This window comes from Bison bison, unplaced genomic scaffold (assembly GCF_000754665.1).
Source record: "Bison bison bison isolate TAMUID 2011002044 unplaced genomic scaffold, Bison_UMD1.0 scf7180017864379, whole genome shotgun sequence".
In the NCBI taxonomy this organism is placed as follows: Eukaryota; Metazoa; Chordata; class Mammalia; order Artiodactyla; family Bovidae; genus Bison; species Bison bison.
Genome location: NW_011494951.1, coordinates 4,339,168 through 4,351,897, shown reverse-complemented (window position 1 = coordinate 4,351,897; position 12,730 = coordinate 4,339,168). Strand labels below are relative to the sequence as shown.

The 12,730-nt window shown below is 41.8% G+C and overlaps 1 protein-coding gene across 2 annotated transcripts in view; it reads left to right on the top strand.

The window, feature by feature from the left end:
* Positions 1–8,886: 8,886 nt before the first annotated feature.
* The window catches only part of CLNK (cytokine-dependent hematopoietic cell linker), a 209,256-nt gene continuing 205,412 nt past the window's right edge, over positions 8,887–12,730 (top strand). For both annotated transcript variants that reach the window (XM_010857269.1, XM_010857270.1), the window contains exon 1: positions 8,887–9,088. The gene's annotated coding sequence lies outside the window, so the exon portion shown is untranslated. The remainder of the gene's footprint in view (positions 9,089–12,730) is intronic.

The following is a 12,730-nucleotide window of genomic DNA, read 5'->3' as shown; positions in this document are numbered from 1 at the left end:
GAAAGTGGTAAAGTTAGGTCAGACCTTGCTCTTCTTTTTTCTCATCCAACACTTTATCTTGGCCTTAACAGAAGAAGTAAATTAAGAATAAAATCTGTTTCTGCATAAAATGGTTATGAGAGAGTTAATTCTTAGGCAGATTGATTCTTAGGAGTCCAGGACCCTCGAGGAGGAGAAAGAGGTCTGGGGCTCTCAAGGAGGAGAAGGGGACAAACATTATTTTTCTCCATTGCTCTGTTTTAGTTACATAGGACATTTTTTCTTAAACTCTGAGTTGTTATAACAACAAACTTGCTTTAAGCCTAATGATTACACAATAAACAATTAATTCATCTTGCTCAAGGGTTTGTTTTTCCTTAAGCTCTGTACTAAAGATTATATAAAAACAATGTGTCTTGCTCAAGGGTGTATTTCTCCTTAACAAGAACCTTTTCTAAATCCAGCTTTAACAGCTGGAAGTTCATAGTTTATGTACTCTTGAAGCCTGGCTTGGAGAATTTTGAGCATTACTTTGATAGTGTGTGAGATGAGTGCGATCATGCAGTAGTTTGAGCAACCACAGATCAAGTTGCCAACATCTGCTGGATCATCAAAAAAGCGAGAGTTCCAGAAAAACATCTACTTCTGCTTTATTGACTGTGCCAAAGCCTTTGACTGTGTGGATCAGAAATGGGAATGCCAGATCACTTGACCTGCCTTCTGAAAAATCTATATGCTGGTCAAGAAGCAACAGTTAGAACTGGACATGGAACAACAGACTGGTTCCAAATTGGGAAGGGAGTACATCAAGGCTATATATTGTCATCCTGCTTATTTGACTTATATGCAGAGTACATCATGCAAAATGCCAGGCTGAATGAAGCACAAGCTGGAATCAAGATTGCCAGGAGAAATATCAATAACTTCATATATACACATGACACCACCCTTATGACAGAAAGCGAAGAAAAACTAGAGAGCCTCTTGATGAAAGTGAAAGAGGAGAGTGAAAAAGTTGGCTTAAGATCATAGCATCTGGTCCCATCACTTCATGGCATCTAAATGGGGAAACAATGGAAACAGTGACAGACTTTCTTTTTAGGGGGGACTCCAAAATTACAGCAAATCGTGACTGAAGCCATGAAATTAAAAGACACTTTCTCCTTGGAAGAAAAGTTATGACCAACATAGACAGCATATTAAAAAGCAGAGACATTACTTTGCCAACAAAGGTCCATCTAGTCAAAGCTGTGGTTTTTCCAGTAGTCATGTATGGATGTGAGAGTTGGACTATAAAGAAAGCTGAGCACCAAAGAATTGATGCTTTTTTTAAATTTAAATTTATTTATGTTAATTGGAGGCTAATTACAATATTGTATTGGTTCTGTGGTGTTGGAGAAGACTCTTGAGAGTCCCTTGGACTGCAAGAAGATCAAACCAGTCCATCCTAAAGGAAATCAGTCCTGAATATTCATTGGAAGGACTGATGTTGAAGTTGAAACTCCAATACTTTGGCCACCTGATGTGAAGAGCGACTCATTTGAAAAGACCCTGATGCTGGGAAAGATTGAGGGCAGGAGGAGAATGGGACGACAGAAGATGAGATGCTGGATGGCATCATCAACTCAATGGACATGAGTTTGAGTAAACTCTGGGAGTTGGTGATGGACAGGGAAGCCTGGTATGCTGCAGTCCATGGGGTTGCAAAGAATGTTTCAGGACTGAGCCACTGTGAACTGAACTGAACAAGAATCTTCTGACTAATCTTGTCTTATGTTGTGGCAGTGGGTCTGGTAAAACTTTCTATTGTTGGTTCTAATCTTGTTAATTTAAGGTGTGTGTTGTGGGAGTGGGTCTGGTGAAAGTACAAAAGGCCTGGATAAAACTTGATAAGTGGGGCACTCTCTAATATCTATGTCAGAAGCTTTCTGGGTCCTTTTTCACTGCAATAAAACTACTGCCACACAAGAACTCTGAGTATTCAAGCATGGGCCCTGATCTCAAAGCTAAACCTTCTTTAGAGATCACAAATCCAATATTGTTCACCATAAGCTATCAGTTATTTTTAAGAAATCAATTTCTAAAATAAAACTATATATCAAATTTGCTCTGGAGACCAAATTAGCATTAAAATGTAGCATGTTCTTTTTTATGGCTGAGTAGTATGACATTGGGAGAAGGCAATGGCACCCCACTCCAGTATCCTTGCCTGGAAAATCCCATGGACGGAGGAGCCTGGTAGGCTGCAGTCCATGGGGTCGCTGAAGGTCAGACACGACTGAGCGACTTCCCTTTCACTTTTCACTTTCATGCATTGGAGAAGGAAATGGCAACCCACTCCAGTGTTCTTGCCTGGAGAATCCCAGGGACGGGGGAGCCTGGTGGGCTGCCGTCTCTGGGGTCGCACAGAGTCGGGCACGACTGAAGCGACTTAGCAGCAGCAGTAGCTATGCCATTGTATATATGCACCACGTGTTCTTTATCTATTCATCTGTCACTGGCCATTGAGGTTGTTTCCATATCCTGGCTATTGTAAATAGTGCTGCAATGAACGTGGCCTTAGAGCCTGTCCTACAGAGTGAAGTAGTTTAGAAAGAGAAAAACAAATAGTGTGTATTAACACATACATATGGAATCTAGAAAAAAACAGTACTGATGAACCTATTTCCAGGGCAAGAATAGAGACACAGATGTAGAGAATCAACAAGTGGATGAGAGTAGGATGAATTGGGAGATTGGGATTGACATTAATACACTGCTGCTGCTGCTGCTAAGTCGCTTTAGTCGTGTCCGACTCTGTGCGACCCCAGAGACGGCAGCCCACCAGGCTCCCCTGTCCCTGGGATTCTCCAGGCAAGAACACTGGAGTGGGTTGCCAATTCCTTCTCCAATGCATGAAAGTGAAAAGTGAAAGTGAAGTCGCTCAGTTGTGTCCAACTCTTAGTGACCTCATAGACTGCAGCCTACCAGGCTCCTCCTTCCATGGATTTTCCAGGCAAGAGTACTGGAGTGGGGTGCCATTGCCCTCTCCCATTAATACACTACCATGTATAAAATAAGCTAGTGGGAACCTGCTGTAAAGTACAGGGAGCTCAGCTCAGTGCTCTGTAGTGACTTAGTGGGGGCAGGTATAGGGATGGTGTTCTAAGAGGGAGAAGATACATGTATACATATAGCCAATTCACTTTATTGTACAGCAGAAAGCAACACAACATTGTAAAGCAATTATACTCCAAAAAAATTTAATAAAATTAAATTTAACCATATGTTATAGAATAAAAATAATAAATAAAAATTGCTTTCAAAAAGTAAGTAAAGATAAATTAAAATATCATCTGTTTGGGGGCTCTAAAATGGTATCTCATTCTGATTAAATTTCCATTTTCCTAATTATAAATGAGATTGAGCAAGAAAAACAAAAGAAATCAGTTTCTCTGGAAAAACTGAGTACTTTTTGAACTCTCTCTATACTATTTTGGCATTTTCTTATGAGTCTATATTATTCCAAACTAAAAAGTTTAAAAATAAAATTATTTTTAAAGTATAGATGAAAACTTCAGTATCTCCTCATAAGCATTAAATTCATAGAAGTTGAAAAAATATCTTAAAATCTGTCTGAACGGGTTCCATGTTGTTGACATATTTTCTGATCTACATGTATTTGTGAGATAATTTTATCATTTCATGCACTGAAAAAAATGCTACGAGGTTAAGAGTGTCCCACTCCCTTTCACAGGCAAGAAACAAGAAAATTGGTTAAATTAGATAACTTGCTGAAATCCATTCAATTAGTGGAGCTAGGAGGGATTTGAGCTAAGCTAGTGTAACTCCAAAGCCTGACAGTCTTGGAGCTCTGCCTCCCAGGGGGATTGCAAGAGCCAGTAAAGACCTTCTTTCTCTCCATCTCAGAATCCATAGTCTGACTTGAATGTGCTTGGACTTTAAAATTCCTGCTTTTTTTGTAGGATTGTGTTTTGTTTTTTCTGTAAGTCTTTCTTGTGATCTACCCAAAGGCATCATAGCTTGAGTGGACTACCTAGAAAGTAAAGACTGGATAAACTCACAGTGGGCTTCCCTGCTGGCTCAGTGGTGAAGAATCTGCCTTCAATGCATTAGACACAGGAGACACAGGTTTGATCCCTGGGTCAGGAAGATCCCCTGGAGGAGGGCATGGCAACCCACTCCAGTATTCTTGCCTGGAGAATCCTGTGGATTGAGGAGGCTGATGGGTTACAGTCCATGGGGTTATGAAGAGTCAGACATGACTGAAGCGACTGAGCATGCACAAACTCACCTTATCAAGTGTTGACATAGGATTGTCCTACTCAGACTCACAGGTGACTCTGCACCCATCCTGGATCCTCTACTCGCACACATGGGGGACCACTTATCCATCAGCTAGCATTGCTGGTGGCCCTGTATTCTGCTTTAGTGGCACTGTGAGAGACCCCAGGTGAAACCAAAACACCCAAGGTTAATTAGATGCCAGGTGCAGTACTGCACACAGGAGATCAGCAATTTGACCTCGCATCATCCCTCCAGGTAAGTATGACCACCCTCATTTTAATGTGAGACTCAGAATTGTCAAGTCTTTGCTCCAGACCAGCTAGTCTTTCAGGGGTGCACCTGGGTAATTGTAATCTGGCTGTCAAAACCCAAACTCCTCTGGATTTTCCTAATACCCTCAGGGACCATGGACCCAATAAACTCTGGTTGAGGGGAACAGTGTTGTGGACAAGAGATAAGGATTCATGAAGGAATTAATACAAAAGCAACTGTTATCCAAACAGAAGAAGAGTCATTCTCTAAGTACGGTTCTGTTTTGTAAATAAATTCGTTTGTATCATTTCTTTTTTAGATTCACATGTAAGGGATGTCATACGATACTTCTCTTTCTTTGTCTGGTTCGCTTTACTCAGTCTGACAATCTCTAGATCCATCCATGTTACTTCAAATGACATTATTTCATTGTTTTTAATGGTTGAGTAATATTCCATGGTGTATAGGTACCACAACTTATGGTTACCAGGTGAGAAGGGCAGGGGGAGGGTATAGTTAGGGAGTTGCACGTACACACTGCTAGATTTAAAATGGATAACCAACAAGGACCTGCTGTATAGCACAGGGAACTCTGTTCAATGTTATGTTGCAGCCTGGATGGGAGCGGAGTTTGGGGGATAACGGATACATGTGTATGCATGGCTGAGTCCCTTCACCATGCACCTGAAGCTATCACAACATGGTTAAGTGGTTACACCCCAATATAAAACAAAAAGCTTACATTTAAAATTAATTCATTAATTTAAAAAGAAGAAAATTAATATGAGAGATTCTTTTGACCATGGAATGTAGAATATAGATAACAGGAAAGAGGGAGAGATGGGTTGGAACTTGTGGGTAGCTGGGCTCAGGCTCAGAGAGAATTTTCCTTATCCACCCAGCTATGTCTGTATCACACTTCATTCTTAGCATTCCAAGCCCCTTTTGTTTTTCTAGGTTCCCCCACTGAGCTCCTCTGTCTCTTCCACCCATGCATTTAGTCATACAATTCTTTTGACCTTGCCTCTTCTTCCTGACATTAGATTTACTCTTCCTCCCTCCCCTCCTCTTCCCTTCCGATTTGCATTCTTTCCTCCTTCCTGCTTCCTTCCCTTCCTCTCCCCTCCTCCATTTTCCTTTTGTTCTAGCAAATCCAACTCATCTTAGAGAGCCTGACTTTAGCATCACTCCTCCTCCCAAGGAAAGTCATTCCTGAATCCAGACTAGAGCATATTTTCTTCTAGTGCACCAGAGGGCTTTCTTTGTTTCTGTCTCAGAGGGGCATCACCCTGATCTTTATTTTGTGTTCAGTGTGGCTCTAATCCATTGGATTTTAAGCTCCATAAGGGTAGGAGCAAGATTTTTCTTTTTCACCTCTGTACCCCACACCTAACCAGTGCCTGGCAAATAGCAGGTAGGGGAGGTCAAGAAGTGTTGCTACCTGAATGGATGTCTGATTAGGTCACTTCATTGCATTTATCACAAGTTGTAGTTTTATAGATATTTGCAAAGTCCACTCATTTGTTTTCCCTTCCTCTGATCTGAACGTTACAGGAGGACAAGATTAGCTTGTCTTTCACCAAACTGTATTTTCAGCACCTAATGGACTGTTTGGCACATAGTAAATATTCAATAGATAATGAATGGATGGATGAGCTAATGAATGAATAAATGAAATTGCTGAAAGGCTATAAATATCACCTCCAGTATTAGCCATATTTTCATTGTACCAAACTGTTTTCTATTGTCTGATATGAAGCAGGGAGTTTCATAGATGTGGATTCCCATTGCAGTCCAGCCACTAACTAGATGTAAATATAGGCACTCTATTATTTGTCAATGAATGCCACAATGATCCCCTTTCTGTTTCTACCCCTTGTGTGATCTTCTCCCACACTCCTTTGGATTTGGCCATGCGTTTGGATTTGGCTAATGAAGCCATAGTAAACAGGATGCAAGCAGCATCCCAGAAAAGGTTTAATTACTGAGACTTTCCCGTTCTTGCTGCACTCGGAACCCAGGGCTCACCAGGGGTGGATGAGTCCTAGCTAGCCTCCTGGATGATGAGAAGCCTTGAAAAGGAGAACTCAGGCATCTGGATGACCTCCTGACAACTGACAGAAACATGAATGGGACATTTCTACATCACTCAGCTGCCTGCCAACCCACCAGCAGACACCTCATGGTCAGATTGTCCTGGTTGTGTCCGCCTCCCCAAATTTGTATATTAAAGTCCTAACCTCCAGTGTCTCAGAATATAACCTCACCTGGAAAAAGGTCTTTAAAGAAGTGCTGTTGTTCAGTTGCTAAGTCATGTCCAATTCTTTGTGACCCCATGGGCTGCAGCACTCCAGGCTTCCCTGTCCTTCATCTCTCCTAGAGTTTGCTTAAACTCATGTCCATTGAGTCAATAATGCCATACAATCATCTCATCCTCTAATGTCCCCTTCTCCTCCTGCCTTCAATCTTTCCCAGCATCAGGGTCTTTTCCAATGAGTAGGCTCTTAAAATGAGGTCATTAGGATGAGACCTAATTAGACGTGACCGGTATGCTTAAAAAAATGAAATATGTGGACGTGGACACAGGAAGAGTGCTGTATAAACATGACGACCACCATTTATCCTTACCTCACGTCCCTTGGAAGAAACCAACCCTGCCAACACCTTGATTCAGACTTCTAGCCTCCAAAACTGGGAGACAACACATTTCCGTTCTTTTAGCACCCACTTTGTGGAACTCTGTTATCACAGCCCCAGGTAATGATCACAGGTCCAGCCCAAACTACCGACAAAGTGACCCACACAACAGCAAACTAAATGAATGGTTATTGCTTTGAGCCCCTAATGCAGCAAAAGCTAACTGATTAGGTGGATATATTATGGAGTCTCTCTAGGCTTCAGTTTTCACAATTACAAAGGGATTTAAACATATTTTCCTCATCTGATTATCAGGAAGATTTAGTAGAATAATGTCTCCGAATCGCTCAGGACAGTACCTGGCATATGAGTAATACTTAACCAGTGCTTGGGGCCTCGAAGGTGATGCTAGTGGGAAAGAATCTGCCTGCCTATGCTGAAGATGCAAGAGATGTGTGTTGGATCCCTGGGTCGGGAAGGTCCCCTGGAGTAAGAAATGGCACCTCGCACCAGTATTCTTGCCTGGAGAATTCCCTGGGCAGAGGAGCCTGGTGGGCTACAGTCCCTGGGGCCTCACAGAGTTGGACATGACTGAGCACCATGCATGATGAGTGCTTACCTTAGCATCCCCTTTGGAGTGTATGGTAAGTCAAAATCAGAGTTATATATCTCTGAAAATATAAACTTCTATACCTTTGAGTATATTTTAAATAATTATGGAATTCAACATCATTTTGTATAAAACATCAATTTATATAAAACTAGAGTATCGAGTGGTGAGCACCAGGAGAACAGCAGGCACTTTACAAGGACTTGCTGTCAGTCTAAATGAACTAGGATTAAGGTAGAACAAAATTAAAATATACTGAGCAACTAATATGTTCCCCAAACTTTTCCCCATGCATTTATTGAACAAATGAGCATCATTCCATTCATTTCTTGGAGTATCTCTAAAAGATAAACATTACTATTTCTCAATCATAGACAGGGAAACTGATTGAGAAATAAACTGCGACTTGTCCAAGATCACATAACTAAATATTTAGTACAACAAGAAAAAGACCAGACTCCACATTCTCTACATCATACCTAAAGGATTCGGTCCATATGCCTTGCAGGGGGAAGAGGGGATGTCTCAGGAAGCCATCAGCAACATCATGTCACAAGATAAATCACTGTTCCTGAGCTGTGTGCTTAGTCACTCAGTCGTGTCCGACTCTTTGTGACCTCATGGACTGAAGCCAGCCAGGCTTCTCTCTCCCTGGGGATTCTTCAGGCAAGAATACTAGAGTAGGTGGCCATGCCCTCCTCCAGGGAATCTTGCCAACCCAGGGATCGAACCCACATCTCCCACATTACAGGCAGATTCTTTTCCATCTGAGCCACCAGGGAAGCCCAAGAATACTGGAGTGGGTAGCCTACCCCTTCTCCAGGGCATCTTCCTGACCCAGGAATTGAACTGGGGTCTCCTGCATTGCAGGCAGATGCTTTACCAGCTGAACTGCTAGGGACACCCAGTCAGGGTTCCATGTGCATATAAACCCATATGCTTCCATGTTACTCAGCAATGTTTCCAGATGTTCTGGTAATTTCAAAGTGCCACATGAGGACCTCATGTGTGTTTAAGGACATCCTTCGGGTTGGGAGACCTCAGCCTCCTATAGCTTCATTTATTGCACTGAACTCAAGAAGAGGAAGTCCCAGCCCTACACAGGTCACACCACCCAAACTCTGCGGCTGCATTTCACAGGAAACCAAACCTAAAAGGACCTAGGAGGAGGGTTCTGCTAAAGGACACTGCTGAACATTGAGAATTTTTCAGCCCCCTGCCTCCTGGATTACCGGCTCCTGGAGTTCTCCGTAATGCCCTCACGGACCCCTCACGCAAGGGACATCTCAGCACAAGGCTGTTTGCACTCCCGACACTGCTCAGGTAAACCTTGTAGGCCAGCCTCATCTGAGTGGTCATCTCACTGTCGTAGAGGATCATTAAGAGAGAGCTGACAGCAAGAATAAAAGGTGTTTTCTAACATGAATTCTGGGCCATCTATAAAGCATAGAAAGGGAGAAAAGAAACCAGCTCCCTTGATCGGTTTTTAAAGATCCCTTTCTTCTGCTGGAAGAAAGAATCGAGATACTGACCCACAAAAATTTAAAGATGAAATGTTTTCAATTTTCTGACTGTTGGCAATTCAGATTTAAGGTCAGGCTGGTCACCAGCTTTCTTGACTGATGTTCATGACAACAGCCACCTGGAAAGGCAACCTCCATTCAAAGTAGGCCATTGAAAGTAGAAGTTAACTCCTGGAGCCTTTGTGGGTGGATATTTCTTAAATGTTCTACATTGAAGTGGTTTGTTTTGTTTTTGTTTTTTTTTCTGTGTTGGGCTCAAGGAGTATGGACTTAGCAATCATGCTCATTGTCTTCCCTCTCCAGGGGCAAGGAGCTCAAGAGGGAGAGTGAAGTTGCATCAAAATGCCCACCCTCTACGGGTGCCAGGAGGCATCTCTTCTAGATGTCTCTTCTTCTTAGAGATAAACAAATGATAGAGTTAGAATAAGACAGAAAAGAGAATGTGTCATCAAAGTGTCTATACTTTAAAGGATACTGATGTAGTTGGACTTCATCAGCACTGATTTTACTAGGATGTACCCATTTACTTATCTAATTATCTCTCTTTATTGTGGTGTATGTGCATGCTAAATTGTTTCAGTCATGTTCAACTCTTTGCAACCCTATGGACCATAGCCCACCAGGCTCTTCTGTCCATGGGATTCTCCAGGTAAGAATACTGGACTGGGTTTCCATTCCCTCCTCCAGGGGATCTTTCCCACCCAGGGATCAAACTGTCCTCTCTTACATCTCTCCTGCATTGGCAGGTGGATTCTTTATCTCTAATGCCACCTGGGAAGCCCCTCTATTGCAGCATGACCTCTCAATGCTGTTCCTTTGTATCTCCAAGGACCACCCAGAGCACAGGGAACAGTTATGTCAAAAATCAGAAAGTCAGTTGTAAGTTAGGAACAGTTATCTCAAAAATCGAGAAGTCAGTTGTAGGTTAGGCAAACGAGGTCAGCAAAGAACATAGTTTCAGAAATTATCTGAGAAACTTAAGATAAAATATGCCCTAAAGAAGCAAGAAGGCTAACTGGGGTTTATTTAGCTCTTACCAACCAGTCTATAGCAATCCACTCCAGTATTCTTACCTTGAAAATCCCCTGGACAGAGAAGCCTGGTGGGCTACAGTCCACAGGGTCATAATGAGTCGGACATGACTTAGCAATTAAATGAACCAGTCTATATGCATTAACTCACTTAGTCCTTACACCCAAACTTGAGAGTTAGATATTGTTTTGCCTGGTTAACAGATGAAGAACTCGAGTGGCCAAGTTAATATTCAAAGTTGTCCTGTCACTAATATCAGTAACTGAATAGAAAACTACCCTGATTTGCACCTGATTCTGGCTGATATTGGAGAAGGAAATGGCAACCCACTCCAGTATTCTTTCTTGCCTGGAGAATCCCATGGACGGAGGAGCCTGGTGGGCTACAGTCCGCGGGGTCGCAAAGAGTCGGACACAATGGAGTGACTTCACTTTCACTGGCTGATATAAAAGGTGGCCACTGTTTCTTTGCAGCTTCATAGAACTCACTTTGAATCCATTCCTAGAGTGGTTTTTTACACCAGCCCTACTTTTAATTAATTATTATTATTTTTGTCTCTACTGGGACTTTGTTGCTGAGCACAGGCTTTCTCTGGTTGCAGCAAATGGCTACTCTTCACTGCAGGCTTCTCATTGCAGGGCTTCTCCTGCTGTGGAGCACAACCTCGGTAGGACTGCAGGCTCAGTAGTCGTGGTGCACAGGCTTAGATGCTCCATGGCGTGTGGAATCTTCCCAGACCAAGGACCAAACTCATGGCCTTGGCATTGACAGGTAGATTCTTAACCACCTGAGATCCTTACCCCAGCCCTCTTAATGGTGACATTGCTTTTATTTTCTCCAAGGAGCTCTTTCAGATGATTTTATGAACAGCTCCATTCTAAAACCAAAGATTATGGTTTTCTGTACCACCTGGCCAACCCTGGCTTAATGCCCAGGAACCTGTTTCTAGCTCACTTTGCCATAAGTCAGGTGCTCTCTTGAAAAGACTATAGGATTTTACATCTGAGTAAGTTGATCAGGATCCAAATTCCACAGCTTGACCAGATATGCTACTTTATTCCCTCCAGTCCTACATCTTTATAATGGAGCAAGAGCACATCACTAGTACTGACAACTCTTTTTAGCCTCAATAATATGATATTTATATTAAATAACATACAGCATATATTAATATCGGGTTGGCCAAGAAGTTCATTTGAGTGTTTCCGTAAGATGTAACAGAAAAACCCAAACATTTTGGCCAACAATACTTAATATGTGCTCAATAAATGTTTGTTTGTTTGTTTGTTTTTCTCTCTCTCATTGGAAAAGACTCAGATGCTGGAAAATTGAGGGCAGGAGGAGAAGGAGACGACAGAGGATAAGATGATTGGATGGGATCATTGACTCAATGCACGAGTTTGAGCAAACTCTGGGAGGTAGTGAAAGGGAAGCCTGGCATGTTGTAGTTCATGGGGTTGCAAAGAGTCAGACATGACTGAGCAACTAAGCAATAACAATTAAATATGTGCTCAATAAATGTTGTTTTTTTCTCCATTACTTTCTTTTCCTCACCCCACATCAGCTCTGGCCTTATGCTTAAAACATGCTCACAATCAGCATGGAATTTATTAATATAGAAAATTTTATGAATATTTTATTTTTATAAACTCATTAGAGAATAGTAATATACCACAGTTGCATAGCCTCATAGAATCAACAGAGTCCTTGGGCACTTTTTTTTTTAATTTAATGATTTTAACTGCTTAATGAAGTAGGCAGGGCAATGTTAGATGTTGAAACTGAGGCTCAAAAAGTTGATGAGGACGGACAATGTGGTGATATGGAAAAGAGGCTTTGAGATCAGTCAAAATGAATATGAATGTGGTGTGTGATTTAAATATGTGTTTGGGGGTAAGTGACTTATCTCTCTGAGTTTTGGTTAGCTGTTTTTGTATTATGTAGTCTGAAATGGTGTGGGTTAGTACACACTAGAGGTTACTATGAGGATGAAAGTGAATGTATATATTGTGTCTGACACAGAGGAGACATTCAGGAAACAGATAAATGGCAACTCTATAGTGTTGCTGCCACATCACAACAGATAGCTGAGCTAGTGCTGGAAGTACCATTTTACGAATGCCATCACACAAAGCAGTTAGGTTCACCCTCGTAGGCAATCGCCAAGGTCCACCAAGACTTGAGTTCTGGATGGTTGCTCCAAGTTGTGCCTACCCTTCCTAGCATGAAAAAAATGTTCAAAGGAGTTAAATTATTGAATAGAGATAAGTGGCTAAATCTAAGTCAGATTTAAGATTTTTAACAGATTGAACAAAACTTTCAGCAATTTGGGGAAGTAACTTACCAATAAGACTGAGAAACATCAGATTATATAGGTTAGATAGGAGTGGCTTTTTTAAGAAAAAAAAAC